The following is a 12,483-nucleotide window of genomic DNA, read 5'->3' as shown; positions in this document are numbered from 1 at the left end:
TTATCTTTAAGAGTCCTCATTTTTTGTTTATTATTTCAAAAGACCTTTACATCATTTCTAGTTTTCAGATTCTATTTAGAGGTATATTCAATCAATTGGTAAATATTTATTATTGAGTATATGTCAAGTGTTGACAAATAATTCAAGGTCTTAATAGAATATAAATGATAGGGGCACCTGGGTGTCACAGCTGGTTAATCTTCAGACTATTGGTTTGTATTCAGGTCAGGATCTCAGGGTCCTGGGATCAAGCCCCATGATGGGCTCCCAGCTCCACATAGAATCTGCTTGAGGATTTTCTCTCTCCCTTTCCCTCTGGCCTCTCCCCACTGCCAACTCTTTCTCTCTTTTAAAAATAAATAAATCTTTTTAAAAGAATATAAATGATAAAAAATAAAAATATTTGAAGAACCAATATCTAAAAACCTGAGGTTCAACTTATCCAAATGGTTGTCTGGCTTCATAATGATCAAAAAGTCTAAAGTGGGTATTGACTCACACATATGGAATTTTCATATTCTTTACAATTCCATTGTAATCACATTTTCAATCTCTAAATGATACCACATATGTCTAGAACCAAAAGGAATTTGAAGACAAATGAGGTTGTCAGCAAGAAATACCCAACTTTCTTGAGTGGGGTACTGTTGGAGTTAAGTGTGCTTAAAATGTCATGGATTGTAGAAGTACTAAATAGGAGCCAGGATGCTTAACAGTGATACTCTAGAAACAAAAATCAATAGAATCTTCTGTAACAAGAACCACAAGAACCATTACCACCACAGGGAGAGCCATATACACAGCCACACCCACAATCATAGCAGGAGCCATATTTCCATCTCCCACACACACTTCTAGAGTAATTGAACTAGATGCCACCAGGAGATCATGATTCAGGTGGGTTACAGAAGAAAATTTCATGTATTGCCTTGGGATTTTTCTATATAATCAAAAGTTTACAGAATGTATATCACATTCTTGTTCCATAAATAAAAAATTTTACTTAAAAAAGCTTATTATCATTTTATTTTAGGTCATAAGAACCCATCTCATTATATGGGCCTTAGTTCCATTCCCCCAAATCAATCACAAACTTTCAGAAATAACTTGTGTACTCTACAGACATGTTCCCAGTGAAATCCAAACGTGTATTCCACAAGTGTCATGGTGCAAAATAACACACTGACTTTCTCTTCACTAATCCATAATTATGTCTTACACTAAAGTCGGTGCTATGTTAAATTTCTTTATCTATCTCCTAATCTAGTAGTTGTCCATTTACCTCTTCATTATTCATTTCCTACTTCCAGTTGATTTAAAGGCAATCTACTTAAGAAATAAGCATCGGTTTCTAGCCTACCTCATTCCATGTAAACCCCTCACACAGTCATGACTTCTCCCACCTTCCCTCCTTCTTTTCCAAATCAGCACTTCTCAGCAACACTGCATTTTCCATATGGACCATTCCTTAGTATGACTTTTATTTCATTTCTACAGACCCATATTTTAAAAGACCTTTACTCTATTTCTAGTTTTCAGATTCTGTGTTGTAGAAATTGTCACCAACATCTCTCTGGACTGGAGTGTGTGACTCACACCCACCCACCCCTACCTCCCAAGGAAGATAAATGTCATTTCTCCAGAACTCTTCCAGAGGATTTCCTCAAGCTTTCCTGAGTTTTGTCTTTTTGCTATCATCCGCCATGTGTGGTACACCAAAACATGATTCTTGAACCCTAGTCTCAGTCCCTCTTCACCTACACCATTCCGCTTTGTCCCACAAAATAATACAATGTTATATCCAGTTGATCCTGCATTTATCCCTTTTATGTCTGTCTGTGAGACCACCACTTTCATGAATATTTCAAGTATTTGATATAAATAGGGCAATCTTCCCCACCAAAAGTACACAATCGGTATCATATTTCTTATAAAAATTAACAGATGTCAAACTAAACAATCTGTACTAATCAGATGAGTAGAGGCAGAGAAAATCAAAAGTACTCTCAAGGCTTTTTTCTTCTTTTATTCGAAAGGCATATGCCTTTATAAACAATTTAAATATCAAACTGGTGACTTAAAATTTAATTGCCCAAAAAAGGTGAATTTACACTGAAAAAAAAAAAAGAGAAAGACAATTTCTCCTTTTCTCTATTCTTTTTCAGCTTCTCTATGTATCTACCACCTTGACTAGAGTAAACAGATTTTCCCTTTGATTGCTATAAACATTGTATAACCAAAAATTATCTCTTAAACGTTACCTAGAATAGGCATGTAAGTAAGATCTGGGATTACCAGGTGAAATACAGAAATACCCAACATGAATTTCAGTCATTCAGTGAATGACTATTTTAATTATTAGTGAATGACTAATATTGCATGGGACATCCTTATACTAAAATATAAATTTTAGTATATTGAAATTGAAATTGAAATTTAACTGGATGTCCTGTATTTCTAGTTACTTAATCTGACAATCCAATATATGAGTAAATAAACACATGAGATGTCATTAGTATATTCAGCCATATTCTTCCTATATATAAGCCACAATGTGTTAATGTAACATGATCTGAAGGAACTAGAGTTAAACCATCAGTAACTACTATTTATAGCTTAATAATAAAGGCCACTTTTATATATTTTATGTATTTCATTCTGAGAGAGCCACTGAAAAGAAATGATCTCATTAGTGACTCCTCCATCTTCCCATGGTCTTCGTACTGGGAAAAACACTATCAGGCCACCTTCGACTGGAACCACAGGCTCATGACATTCATTTGTGCTCTGAAGCTGGGGGTTATGAAGCATTTACACAGCATTTTATAAAGCATCATGCTAGGGAGTAATTTTGACGATTTCATAGGGACCACATTTGGGTTACTGCTTTGTATTCCAGTCCAAATAAAACACTTCAATGTCTAATGGTAGCATGCTGTGCTTTTAAAAATAGATCTATTTTAGGCAATGACAAATACAAACATGAACTTACATGTGCTTTTAAAAGTTAAGTCAATTATATTACCAGCTTACGTACATCCCATCAAATACATGTGAGAATGAGGTATTAACCCCTCTAGTTCTGCATGAGCCTATCACTTTAAAATAAAAAAGAATTAACAAGAACTTGTTTTCTTCAGAAAAGTTAAGTTAGTTTTTAAGATTGTTAGCTTTTTTTTTTTTTAAGTAATCTCTGTGCACAACATGGGGCTCAAGCTCATGACCCTGAGATCAAGAGTTGCATGCTCTACCAACTGAGCCAGCCAGGTACCCCTACAAATACACAGTTTGTAAAAGGACTGGAAGCAAAAGTAATAAAAGTATAGAAGTAATTATCTCTAGTTACTGTAATTATGGTTTAATTCCGCTTTTTTAAATTTTCTGGGTTTATAAATTAATACAGTGATAAAATACTACTTTTGTAATCAGAAAAATAAACATTATAAGTTTTCTTCTTTAAATAGAGTAAAAGTCATATTAATGAAAGTGATAAACTCCTTTTACCTATTCTTGTTATTAACTTTTCCCTGCTACTTCACCTTATGGTTGTTTGAGGAAAATAATACCAATTGATAAATTAAGGGAAAAAAAAAACCTATTTTGGTGATATCCAGCACTTTACAGTAGGTTTGTATATTAGCTTGCTGGGGCCACCATAACAAAGTACCACAACTGGGTGCCTTGACCACTAGAAATTGACCGTCTTTCAGTTCCATGGGCAGGAAATCTGACCTCAAGCTGTCTGCAGGAGGGGAACTGTGAGTGCTATGAGGGAGAATCTGTTCCAAGTCTCCCTCTGGGTTCTGGGAACCTCAAGGGTTTCTGGGTTTGTAGATTATGTTCTCCCTGTGTCTTCTCATCATCTTCCTTCTGTGTGTGTCTGTGTCTAAGTCACCATGGTATAAGGACACAGTTGTGTTGGATTAGGCACACCCTAAAGACATTATCTTAGTTTGTTATCTACAAAAACCCTGAGTACAAATAAGATCATCTGAACAGGTACTGTAGGTTGGGACTTTGACATCTTTGAAGCAGGATACAATTCAACCCATGACACTTACATAATGTGTCATGATTGCAAAAACAATCATTTTGCTGTTAGTAATAGAAAGCATGCCAGGCGCCTGGGTGGCTCAGTGGGTTAAACCTCTGACTTCAGCTTAGGTCATGGTCTCAGGGTCCTGGGGTTGAGTCCTGCATCGGGCTCTCTGCTTGGTGGGGAGCCTGCTTCCTCCTGTCTCTCTCTGCCTCTCTACTTACTTGTGATCTCTCTCTGTCAAATAAATAAATAAAATCTTAAAAAAAAAAGAAAGAAAGAAAAGAAGAAAGAAAGAAAGCATGCCAAAAGGCACTCCTATAGACTAAGGAGAATGTCTCATTCATTGTGCTATGGGAGACTGTAGTGTTTGTGGTATCCATCAATTTGCAAATGTCATAGACACTTATACTCAGAATTATTTGCATGGAGCCCTTTGGCGGGGAGCTTGATGTCAGCAGGGACTCCATAAAACCTTTGTGAGAAAGCAATTGCAGAAGTTGTATGATTTCCAAATGATGGGTGGTTTCAATGTTACACAGAAGAAAGAAGCACTGGTCAGTGGTAATGGAATAGTTGTCTCTGGAAGGTTCTGCTCATTAATCACAACAGCACACTTAAAACTGGAAAAAAACACAATTGCTAGAAGACCTAGTTCTTGACCTTATTTCATCATCTAACTACTAAAGTTTTCTCTAATTAGAGTCTTTGTACACTGCGGTGAGAATGTAAAATGTTGCAGCTGCTATGGAAAAAAAAGCATGGAGATTCTTCAAATAATTTATAAATAGAATTACCATATAATCCAGCAATCCCACTTCTGGGTATTTATCCACATGAACTGAAGTCAGGATCCTGAAGAGGTATCTGCACACCACGTTTATTGCAGCATTACTCACAAGAGCCAAAAGACAAAACAACCTAAGTACCCACCTACAGATGAATGGATAAAGAAAATGCAATAGATGTAGACAACAGAATATCATTTAGCCTTAAAAAACAGAAAGGAAATCTGCCATTTGTGATAATGTGGATGAACCTGAAGGACATGATGTTGAGTAAAATAAACCAGTCACAGAAGGTCAAAGACTGCATGATTCCATTTACATGAAGTATCTAGAGTTGTCAAACTCATAGAAACAGAGAGTAGAAAGGTGGTAGGTGGGATGGGAGGGAGGGAGAATAGGGAATGGAAGTTCAACAGATACAATGTGTCAATAGCACAAGACAAGTAAGTTCCAGAAATCTGCTGTCCAAAAGTGTACCTATAGTTAATAGTACTGTGTTGTGCACTTACAAATTTAAGAGTGTAGACCTCATGGTAAGTGCTCTTACCACAGCAAAGGGGCGCCTGGGTGGCTCAGTTGGTTAAGGTTCTGTCTTCAGCTCAGGTCATGATCCCAAAGTCCTGGGATCAAACCCTGCGTTGGGCTCTTTGTTCAGTGGGGAGTCTGCTTCCCCCTCTGCCTGCCCATCCTCCTGTTTGTGCGCGCTCTCTCTCTCTCTCTCAAATAAATAAAATCTTAAAAAAAAAAAAGTGTTCTTATCATAGTAAAAAAAAAAAAAAATGAAATAAAATGCTACTGAGAAAAAGAATAAAAACAAAAAGCCTTGGCCCCAAATGGCTTTCCTATAGTCAGCTGCACTGGTTCTCCTTTCTGTCATCCAGCTCATCCAGCTACAAGCTGTCAGCTTTGTGGGCCCTGCTTGAATGATAGCTAAGCTCCTGTTTGAAGTATCTTTCCTTGTCAGTTACATGTTTTGGGGGTCATGGAGTCCACAGGTGTATATAGACAATAAAATAGAGAAACAAAGACCACATGGCATATGAAGCCTCCCCAGATGTTCCCTCTGACTCTCAAAGCTTCTGTTTACAGATGAATTACAGATACACAGCTACTATGGATGGTGGAGATAGGTTACAGCTGATCTTTCACCCTGGATATGTTTTGTTGTATGTAAATATAGCAAATCTGAAATTGCATCTAAATAATATTCCAGAAAAATGAATTCCTTCCTTGTAGTTGTATGTTCAGTATACATTTTTACCAGTAATAAAAATCTAGCAAGTTTGTCATGACAAAGTAAGAGTCATTACTATGATCAAGCAATACTATTATAACATAAATTTGGTACATTATAGAGTCATATGATCTGCCATCTGGCCATGCTGTGTTACGACCACAATAACATGACCCGTGTATCATGTCATAGATATTCCTCAAAATAGGCTTGCAATGACAATTAACATTGAACTATGTCCAGAAACAATGTCACAAAATACTACAGAAATCAAGTATCTTAGTCAGCTCAGGCTGGCTTAGCAAAATACCATAACCTGCTTCCTCAAACAAGTGAAATTTACTTCCTCACAGTTCCGGAGACTGGAGGTCTAAAACCAAGGTGACAATAAGGTGTGTTTCTGGTGATGGCGCTCTCCTTGGGTTATAGGAGGACAGAGAAATACAACAGAAAGAAAAAGAGAGACAGATGTGGGGGATACCTGGCTCTCTCCTTCTTACTATTATGAGGGTCCCATCCTCATGACCTAACATTAAGTACTTCCAAGGGCTCTTCTCCATATGCCATCACTTTGGAGGTTAAAACAGTCTTAAACATGTGAATTTGGCATCGGGAATGTAGGGTAGGGCGTAGGGGGACATAAATATTGAGTCAGTAACACCAATTATGTCTAGTAGTCTGTTTGGAGCTATGAAAGCATTTAATTTACAAGCAAGGAGAGGAATCACCATTTATAAAAGACAGGCAGAAGCCCCAGCTCTCAGGGACAGCACCACAGCCTTATCTGTGGGCACAGACCCAACAGAGATCCCCTGGTAACTGCAACAGTGTCAGCAAGCAGTGGGGGCAGGAGAAGCGTGTAACTTATGCAAACGAGAGTAGGTGGGGCTCCACCACCTCACTCCTTAAATGCTTCTCACAAATGTGGCAGATTTTACTGTGTGGTCCTCCCACCCAGAGACCTTTTCAGGTACAAGACCTTATCTGCTGCTACAAGAGTATTTTGCCCTCATGAGTCACAATAGAAACGATCATCTTCATAGGCCTAATACATAGAAGTATTCGTTGTATTCATGACACATTTTGTTTTGTTATAACCCTCTACTTATATGTATTTAAACATTGTGGAAAATCGGAATCATGACATAGCCAATCAACTTCTATTACCACTTACTTAAAAACTAAACAAAATTATAAACAAGAAAATGTGTTTTGAAGAAACATCCTTTTCTCATTATGTAAGGGCCAAATTTAGAAATAATGGTTCAGCTTTTCCTTCCTCATAAATTCCATCCTATATTTAACTTTATAATTTTTTACTCTAATTTTATTACTCTATCGAAGCACATCTACATAAACAACCCATTCCCAAATCAGCAAATTCAGGAAATATAACCTAAGAAAATAACCATGACACGTATGATTGTTTACCTGCTTGTTCTAAAGGAATCCCAAAGAAATTGACTGATTTGAAAATTTTGTGTATATTCGTAAATAGTATTAATATCTGCTCTCCTGAGGGTTATTTAATCTCTTTTCTTCAATCATTGCTATCTCCAGCTGAAATACCATGGCCTTGGACTAGTGTGTTCTCTAAGGCTACCTTTTTCTGTTCTGTGAAAACACTGTATAAAGAGAAATCTTCCCTACTTATTACAAAAAGCATGGCTCTATCTTTCAGACATCCTCTGAGACACACTTTATAGTTTCCATACAAGACGGCCTTTATATGTTTTTAACTAAACCTTAACCAGGCCTTATTTTTCTTCCCATAGAATTTAAAACTAGTGGCAATAGCATCAAGAAGTCTATTATCGCAAGTTGGTATTACTCTTCATACCTATGTCTCCAACTTCAAATCTACTAAGTACAATTACATTAGGCATAATACCTGTAACTTTCTACTTGAAGACTATTTCACTCAATGTAAAATAAAGACAGAAAATCTATATGGAACCACAAAAGATCCCAAATAGCCAAAGCAATCTTGAAAAAGAAAAGCAAAGCTGGAGGCATCATAATTCTGGACCTCAAGCTCTACTACAAAGCTGTAATCATCAAGAGAGTATAGTATTGGCACAAAAACAGACACATAGATCAGTGGAACAGAATAGAGGATCCAGAAATGGACCCACAACTCTACAGCCAATTAATCTTTGACAGAGCAGGAAAGAATATCCAATGGAAAAAAGACAGTCTCTTCAACAAATGGTGTGGGGAAAATTGGACAGTGATATGCAGAAGAATGAAACTGGACCATTTCTTTTACCATACACAAAAATAAATTCAAAATGAATGAGACACCTAAATGTGAGACAGGAAACCATCAAAATCCTAGAGGAGAACACAGGCAGTAACCTCCTTGACTTCAGCTGTAGCAGTTTCTTACTAGACATGTCACCTGAGGCAAGCAAACAAAAACAAATATGAACTATTGGGACTTCATCAAGATAAAAAGCTTCTGCACAACAAAGGAAACAATCAAAAAAACTAAAAGGCAACCTACAGAATAGGAGAAGATATTTGCAAATGAGATATCTGATAAAGGGTTAGTATCCAAAATCTGTAAAGAACTTATCAAAATCAACACCCCAAAACCAAATAATCCAGTTAAGAAATGGTCAGAAGACATGAATAGACACTTCTCCAAAGAAGATATCCAGATGGTTAATAGATACATGAAAAGATGCTCAACATCGGTCATCATCAAGGAAATACAAATCAATACCATGATGAGATAACACCTCATACCTATCAGAATGAATAAAATTAACAACACAGGAAACAATAGGTGTTGGCGAGGATGCAGAGAAAAGGGAACCCTCTTACACTGTTGGTGGGAATGCAATCTGGTGCAGCCACTCTGAGAAACAGTATGGAGATTCCTCAAAAAGTTAAAAATAGAGCTACCCTACAACCCACTGATTGCCCTACTAGGTATTTACCCTAAGGCTAAAAGAGTATTGATTCAAAGGGGCATATGCTCCTGATGTTTATAGCAGCATTATCAACAATAGACAAACTATGGAGAAGGCCCAAATGTCCATCAACTGAAAAATACATAAAGAGAGGTGAGATATATAGAAAGAGATATAGATATAGATATATATTTTTCTCTATATATACATATTTCATATATATAAAATGGAATATTTTATGTAGCACTGGGTGTTATAAACAAACAATGAATCATGGAACACTATCAAACTATATCAAAAACAAATGATGTATTCTATGGTGACTAACACAACATAAAAAAAAAGATTAAAGTTGATCTCTAGATGCTGACATGTAAATTGTATTTAAAAAATACTAGTATAATGTGTAAACACTTTTTTCACCAAAAAATACAATAGATGGAATATTACTCAGCCATAAAAAAGAATGAAATTTTGCCATTTGCAACTATGTGGATGGAGCTAGAGTGTATCATGCCAAGCAAAATAAGCCAGTCAGACAAAGACAAATATCGTATGATTTTCTCATATGTGGAATTTAAGAACAAATACATGAACATAGAGGAAGGAAGGAAAAAAAAGAAAAGAGAGGATGACAAACCATAAGAGATCCTTAAATATAGAAAACAAACTGAGCTTGATGGAGAGGAGGTGGTCAGGGGATGGGTTAAATAGGAGATGGGCATTAAGGAGGACACTTCTTGTGATGAGCACTGGTGTTACATGTAAGGATGAATCACTAAATTCTACTCTTGAAACCAGTATTATACTATATGTTAACTATAATTTAAATAACAACTTAAAATCAAAAAAGAAAGAAAATTTAGGTAATGTATTGTACTTCATAAAAAGTGAAGTTTACTACTACTACTTATGAGGGCAACTGTCACATCTTATATGTGACATCAATCTACATCTATCTCAACACCTATAAAATACACTTATATTGCTCAGTACATTCTTGCATGTTTTATAGGAATTGGGTGGGAATTCTTGACATACATTAGGGAGTCATTAAATATTAGTTATGAAATGGGGGATATTTACAATGCCCATGTTTTCATCAAGGAGCATTCCAGGAGACATCAACATTTGGTTGTTAAGCTATGCATCACTCAACAGAAGCTTGTGACAATGGTATAAAAGCTATCTTACTGTTCTTGCCTGTTTCCGATACTCACAGAAAAATCAGTTTGGCAATATACAGTGTTTCAAAAACAAGTAACTCTGACAAAAACAACTTTTATTGATTGTTTTACCGAGGGGGGGGATATATATATATATATAAAATATCCGAACATTTTCTGCTTTGTACATACTATTTGAAGAAAAAAAAAAAAACTTTTAACTCTTACCTTTCCATTTTATAACAGTTTATGGAAGCAAACCTATGAAAGCTAAATTAGGCTTCTGTTCCCCCTTCAACCAAAAGCCGCACCTTCGGCTCCAATGCCAACTGCATTCTTGAGACATCACAGTGAAGACTAGAGTAGACAGATTATATTGTACTATGTACCTTGTGACCAGGGCCGTGTTCAACTCTGACAATGTAATTACCGTAGCCATAAATAACCCCTTCATTGACCCCAACAAGAATGATTCAACTCATGCAAGTTCAATGGTACTATCAAGGCTGAGATCATGAAATTCATAGTGAATAGGAAACCTAACTCCATCTTCTAGGAGAGACATACTAGCAGTATCAAACAGGGTGATGCCAGGCCTGAATATGTTGCAGAGTCCACTGTATCTTTCTTTTTGACAGTTTTATTGAGGTAAAATTGATATATAAAGAACTGCACATTTTTAATGTATATAATTTTATGAGTGGGGCCATAAACAAATACCCATGGTACCATCACCATAATTAAGGTAATAAACATATCCAACACTCCACAAAGTTTTCTCATCTTAACCCCCTAAAAATATTGGACCTGGGTTGCCTGGGTGGCTCAGTCGGTTAGGCATCTGTCTTCAGTTCAGGTCATGATCCTGGGGTCCTGGGATCAAGCTCCACATTTGGCTCTGCTTCTCTCTCTCCCTCTGCTTCTCCCTTTCCGTCTGCCCCTCCCCCTGCTGTGCTCTCTCCCTCTCTCACTCTCTCTCTCAAATAAATAAATAAAATCCTTTTTAAAAAAATTTTGGGCCTCACTTTGAGAATGAAGGCAAAATGTCACTCTCCTTCTGTTAATGCCTGTTTCTAAGATGAGACTAAATCATGAGAGGTGACAAGTCCCTCAAGACTATGTGACAAGAAGTGACAGGTCCCCAAAGCCTTGTATTGCACCAAGTGTTTGACTCTGCTAACCGAAGTCATCCCTAACAATTTTGGCATTGTGAAGAAACTACCAAAAGTCTAAAAATCACTGTCTGTGATGTCACTGTTACCCAGAAGACCAAAGATAATCTTCTGGCAGTGGTACTATGGCCATGATGCTGCCTGGAACATTGTCCCTACAACCATTAGAACAACCCACATTGTGGGCAGGGTCATCCAGAGTCAACTGGAAGGCTGGCTGGAATGGTCTTCCATGTCCACACCTCAACCTATGCATATTAAATCTGACCTACTGCCTAGAGAAAATTTCTGTATTATTTTTTTAGAGTTTCTTAACAAGTTACCACAAACTGACTGACTAAAGACAACAGAAATGTATTCTCTTACAGTTCAAGAGAGCATAAGTCCAAAATCAAGGTGTCAGCAGAGTTTTAGTTGATTTTGGGGGGCAGAGGGAGAATCTGCTCCATGCCTCTCTCCTAGCTTCTAGTCATTCCTGGCAATCAGTTGTATCCCTTGGCTTGTAGACACATCTTTCAATCTCTGCCTCTGTCTTCACATGGTGTTCTTGATGCGTATCTGCTCATCACCTTCCCTATGTGCATGTATCTGTCCAGATCTCCCACTTCTTTTATAGAAGGACACCAGTTACTGAATTAGGACTTACCCTAATCTATTATTACCTCAACTTAACTATATCTGTGAACACCCATTTTCAAATAAGGTCCTGCTCTGGGTGATTCTGGGTGAACATGAATTGGTGGAATTCATGGAATTAACCCAGTAGAGTTACAAATACATAAAAAAGGCTCTGTAGCAGACATTGAGGGGCCTCTGAAGATCATCCTGGGCTGTATGAAAGATCAGGCTGTCTCCCATCATATTAAAAGTGAAGACCACTCCTTCATCTTTGATGCTGAGACTGGATGGCCTTTAATGAATATTTCATGAAGCTCATCTCTTAGTGTGAGAATTAATAGGACCATAATAACCATGTGTTTGACTTCATGGTCTACATGGCCTCCAAACAGTAAAAGCCCTTGCCAACCCAACAGGAACAAGAGAAAGAAAATTCCCCATTGAAAGAAAGTAACTCCCAACTCTTACCCAAAGCAATGAGAATCTCCCATTCTCTGTAGAGGTCCCATCTCAGGCTCCTAGAGAAAGCTTGGAGCTGCTGGAATCTTTAC

This window comes from Lontra canadensis, unplaced genomic scaffold (genome assembly GCF_010015895.1).
Source record: "Lontra canadensis isolate GAN:19392208 unplaced genomic scaffold, GSC_riverotter_1.0 scaffold29, whole genome shotgun sequence".
In the NCBI taxonomy this organism is placed as follows: domain Eukaryota; kingdom Metazoa; phylum Chordata; class Mammalia; order Carnivora; family Mustelidae; genus Lontra; species Lontra canadensis.
The sequence above is the reverse complement of the archived record's forward strand: the minus strand, read 5'-3'. Positions refer to the sequence as shown.